Consider the following 6,000-nt stretch of genomic DNA (forward strand, 5'->3'; position numbering starts at 1 on the left):
GTTCTGTGGGGATTCTTTCTAGATCAAGGAAACAGTGGGAAGTGAGTACTCCCACTTTCCACAGTGAGGTGCTCACTGCTGTATATAAAGTAAGTCTTGAGGATCTAACGGCACTGAAGTTGAAAGGCAAGAGGTTGGCTCTGAGGGCCCATGTGACCCATAGTTCTGCTCAAGTTTGCTTGGAAATGACTCCAGCGAAATTTTGGGCAGAGAGTTGCTGAATGATGGAAAAGGTGCTAGAGTTTGATCTAGGGCAGAACAAAAGAGGGCAGCTTTGGGATTCCAGTATGTGAGATGGTGGAGACTCTGGCTTCTGGAATGTGACTGTAGAAGAGACAAACAGAAATTCACTGAGATTTTTCAAACATCGTAAGGAGGGCACTGGACATCCCTGAGACTGTGGAAAAAGGAGAAATTCTTTTTAAATGTCAAAGGACTGTACAACCACACATATCATTTGAATTGTACATCCACTGTGATGTCACTTCTAAATGTCATGAAATCTATCTACTAGACCATAAACTCGATCTGGGTAGGCTGGTATCTGCATCTCCATGGTTATATTCCTAGTTCCCTGTATATTTCCTGGCTGGAGGGACCAAGAAAGGAAGTCCAGGATCACCCAGTGGAGCTAGAACCACACAAGACCTGCTGGTGGGTGAGGGAGCCCGGAGGAGAGTCTGCCTTGCCAAAAACTTGACCTGGGGAAGAGGGTCAACACCTCGGACTCTTTCTTCCTCCCACCACCCAATCTGCCATCTGTCCATTGGTGGGAATGAAGTCTTTCTTGGGGTAGAATTCACAAACCATGAAATTTCTCCTTTCAAAATATACAATTCAATTTAATGGCTAAAAGTATATTCATGGAGTTGTACAACCATCCCCAAACCTAATTTCAGAACATTTTCTTCACCCCCAAGAGAACCTGCATACCCATTAGCAGTCGCCCACCCCTGCCACCTGACCCTGACTGACCACCCATCTATCTACTTTCTGTGAATTTGACTTTTCAGGATAGTTCCTGTAAAAGGAAATGCACAGTATGTGGTTTTGTGTCTGGCTTCTTCACCTGGCACAATGTTTTCAAGGTGCATCTGTTGTGCAGTGTGGTGCGGTGCTTCCCTCCTTTTCATGACTGAGTAATGTTCCATGGTATGAATAGACCACATCTTATTTCTCCACTCATTACTTCATGAATGTTTGTTTTATTTCCATCCAAATGCTAATTTCAACTTTCTATTTATCTGTAGTCCATTTTAGCAACATGAATAAAATAGAAGGCGACAAATACATTATTTTCAATAAAATATCTTAAAATATCAAATGTAATATATTACATTTAATAGCATACAAATGTTAACATTGGAGGAGGTTTTTAAATATTTCCCAGGATACACTATTTGCAGTTTCAAGTATATCACATTTAATGCACAGGAGTAACGTAGAAAGGGAGATAAAAATCATTAGTTATGGTAGAGGGGAATTCATCTGAAATGTGCCATTTAGTTTAAACTGAATATCTGAATTGGAAGAAACTGAATTTCTGGAACCAAAAGATTAAAATTCCTGGAATAAATTGGTAATTTATCCCATGAAAAATCTTAATTAAAGGAAAATGATAACTTCCTGAATCTTTGCCTTAATGAACCTTCTGGTTTGAGAATGGAATCCCTACAGAGACACACAGATAGAGCTTTTAAGACTAAAAATAATATTACAAACTCTTTGGATTATGCCCGCCACCCCCCAGCTTGGGCTTGATGCTGCTTATATTGATGATCTGTATTTCATGCTAATAATGTTTGGTTGAGAAATTCCTTCCTTTTTCTGTAAGAGTCAAGGGTCAAGGTCTAAGTGTGCACTTTTTTTTTCCTGAAAATAAATGGTGCTTTGCATATATTCACTGTTTATTCATGCTGGGGTTTTTTGGTCCTGCGGCCAGGCATTCATCACTGGACTGGACATGGTTGGGGAGCTCCTTTCGCACAGTGCTCGCAGAAACAGGCACCCATTCCCTTACCCTCAGGGGCCATCAGGACATCGTTCTATGTCACCCTCTTCACCTCCTTCTCTAAATATTTCCTTGAGAGTGGGATTGTAGGAGGGCTTCCTGTCCGAATCATCACAGCTTATTAGAAGTCCCACGTATGTCATTACCTTTTTGAATTCCCAGAATGCCTTACATCAGAGAATACCACCAGCTCTTCCAATACCCCCAGAGGCTTGTGTTCCAGCCAGCATGTGGGTCCAGGCGCCTCTCACAGCCTGGGAAAACTGTAATCTTAGTCATTCCAGACTCTTTTGTTCATCCTTCCTTAAAATGTGGGCAACTCACAGCCCATAGAAATTCTAATCAAGAGCTCTGCAGAAACAGTGAGATAAGGGATATGTGGTTGTTTGTCACTTTATCTCTTCTACCTTCAGCATGGCCATGGCAGGGCCATATTGTTCAACTCAGAGGCCGTGAAATTTATGGAACCAGCTAAGTACCACTCAGCCCAATTATAAAGAAAGCTTTGTTCAAGCTGCAAAAGAGGAGGGTGTTGAAAAGTGAAGGCTAATTCCTAACACAAGTAAAGGAGCAGCTGTAAACATTCTGAGCCTGGTGCCATGGGACAGTCCTGTCAATTGTGCTTCCTTAAATGATCACAGAGGCTACTCCATGGGGGGAAAAAACATATTTTCTTCTAATAAGTCCATGCTCTACATGATTCACGATAATTTAATTTTGATTTATTTATACAAAATTTGGTTTGTTTTCTCTTTACTAACAGTTGCTCTCTAACTTCAGGCAAATGAGTTTTTTAAATAACTTATAATATCTAGAGTAATGTTACACCATTTAAATGGGCATGAAATCATTCCTGCTCACAGAAATATCTGTAACTAGGTAACTGAATCGCTCATCTGTCAGCTACCTGTGGTGCCCCATATTTATGCCTATGTCCCTGCTAAGTATTTATAGCACGCTCTTTCTGCTCCCAGTGTAGGTAATGAATTATTTCACCATCCTAATTATAAGCTTCTTTCAGGGTCTTTGAGATCTTGGTGTTTTAATAAATCATTTCATTCAAAATGCTTTTCAGAATCCTGTGGATTGAGGAGGGGAAGGGGACCCCACCTGTGTGCATGTGGCCTTGTGCTTGGCATGGGGAGGGAAGCGGGGGAGGTCTGGCTGTGGGTGCTATGCAGGTGGTACCCCTTAGGAGTAGGGTTCACACGTGGGGTTGAGTGCATCTTTCTTCAGGCTGGCCAGGACACCAGACTGTACAGCTGGAAACATGTGGGCAGTGTCCACCAATGAAACTTCCTTTTTTTAAAGAAAATTAACAATAGCAACAAAAAAGGATGTTTGTGTTCTTTAAAACTGAGTCATGCCCCTTGCCCTGCCTGCAAAGACATTAATACCTTGGAGGGCGCATGTTGAGATCCTCTTGCCTGTCCTGGGAGACAGAAGCTGTCTGGCATGAGGTAGGGGCCCGCCCCAAGGCAGGCAGACTCCACCCTGACAGTCCAGTACTCCCGACCCCACCGGTCCTCCAGGACAACAAGCCCCTGAAGAGACCCCAGAAAGGACCTCGTTTTGTTAACCTGGCTCATTTGCTTGGGGCCTGTATGTCTCAGGGGAGGGTGTTGCGCATCCCTGATGCCCACAGGCAAAGCCACTCGGTCCCATCCTCTGTCATCTTAACAACTTGTACAGAAGCCTGCTTTTTGTAAGATATAGATGGATCTGTATCTTTGGACGAGGAAAAACCTGCAAGAGAAAGAAAACAAATGTTTTTCTGAAACATAGCAGAATTCATATGCTTTCAGGATGTATTTAGTGGGGTCCAGTCATCTATGGTTTCGTTAACTTCTTGCATCTGCCTCCATCATATTCTCTGCAAATTTCTATATTTTGTTTCTATTTTTCATAAGAGAGAAGTCAGATAACCCCACATCCTGTAAGAATAAAATTACACAAGCCAATAATATAAAATCGTTATTTGCCCATATGCATTGTTACACTGGTGCTCTACTTACATATGCATTTTGTTAATTAAAAACTTTTTTTTCCCTGTTCATTAGGTGGTGTCTGGTAGATCCTATTTACATTTCGTATTTTTTTTTGAATGAGATTGTCAGTCGAGTGCAGCCAGGAAAGGAGACATAAGAGAGAGAGGCACAGGAAAAACCAACTTATTATACACAGGTCCTGGAGACAGGAGGTGCAGCAGGCCCCTGGGAGTCCCAGGGTGATCTGGACAGCAGCTCTGGGGGAGGGCGTAGGATGCACAGCTCTCCCATGTTATATCTGAGCTGAAATTTCATGTTTCTGTATCTTGCACTTGTTACCTGAGATTGAATTTACTTAGAAACTAGAGGCATTGCTGCTGTCAGAGAAAAATGAACCCATGTAATGCAATATATTTAAGTTTACATTTGTTTGAGAAAAGTTACCAAAATATCAACCATTTCAGCCTCCCAGTGGGAGGATATTGGTGACTGTACATTTCATTTCTTTATAGAATAATCTGCTTAAAATAATGTTTAGATGATTTGAAAGTGATTGTATTTCATGCAATCCCATGTATTTATAAGGAAACCAGAATGATGTCTTTAAGAGACCAAATGTTATTAGTTTGGAAGTGAGACTGCAGGCCTCTTGCCTGGACATACTCTCTCACTTGCCTGCTTATTTTTGTGATTTGATCTGATGATGAAATGATGCTCTGATCATTTTATGTTCATTTATATCCACCCTTGCTCAGACTCATGATTCACATGGACTCACATTTTTCCCTTAAAAGCATCAAAGTCGGTTTAGGAGACAAGATGGCGGCGTGAGTAGAGCAGCAGAAATCTCCTCCCAAAACCATATTTATCTATGAAAATATAACAAAGACAACTCTTCCTAAAATAGAGACCAGAGGACACAGGACAACATCCAGACCACATCCACACCTGCGAGAACCGAGCACCTCACAAACGCGGAAAGATACAAGCGCCGGCCTGGCGGGACCCGAGCACCCCTCCCCCCAGCTCAGCAGGGAGGGAGAAGGAGCCCAGGACCGCTGAACACACAGCCCCAGCCATCCAGACCAGAGTGCAGACACAGTGCATGCGTGGGGTCCTGGATACTACGAAACAGGGCGGCAGGCCCGGTGAGCAGGTGCCTGAGGCCAAAGCCAGAGAACAAAGAAACGGGAGTGGCATTTTTTTTTTTTTTTTTGGTGAGTGCTTTTTGGAACTCTTAAAGGGACAGGGACCCTAATACTAGGGAAACAGGGAAGCAAGACCGGTGAGCAGGTACCTGAGACCGGCGCCTGAGGACAAAGAAAATCGTGCGTTTTCCTTTATTTTTTGTTTTTTATTATATTTTATTTTTAATTATTTATTTAATTTTTTTTTCTTTTGTTGTTGCTGTTGTTTTGGTTTGGAGAGTGCTTTTTGGAAGTCTTAAAGGGGCAGGGCAGGACACTTAGTCCAGAGGCAGGGAATCTGGGGATCTCTGGGAACTCTAACCCCCTGGACAGCAGGGCGCATGGAGGTCGCTTATGGAGATAAATAGCCACGCGGCCGCTCCCCCTCCAATGGAGCTCCACCATTTTGGAGCAGCAGCTGGAGCCAGGCCACGCCCACAGCAACAGTAGAGATCAATTCCATAACAGCTGGGCAGGAAGCAGAAGCCCTGTCTGCACACAGCTGCCCAGCACAAACCACTAGAGGTCGCTATTCTCCCAGGAGAGGAAGGCCACAAACCAATAAGAAGGAAAGCTCTTCCAGCTGTCACTCGTACCAGCTCTGCAAACTGTGTCTATCACCATGAAAAGGCAAAACTACAGGCAGACAAAGGTCACACAGTCAACACCTGAGAAGGAGACAGACCTAACCAGTCTTCCTGAAAAAGAATTCAAAATAAAAATCATGAACATGCTGATGGAGATGCAGAGAAAAATGCAAGAGCAATGGGATGAAGTCCAGAGGGAGATCACAGATGTCAGAAAGGAGATTGCA

This window comes from Manis javanica, chromosome 15 (assembly GCF_040802235.1).
Source record: "Manis javanica isolate MJ-LG chromosome 15, MJ_LKY, whole genome shotgun sequence".
In the NCBI taxonomy this organism is placed as follows: Eukaryota; Metazoa; Chordata; class Mammalia; order Pholidota; family Manidae; genus Manis; species Manis javanica.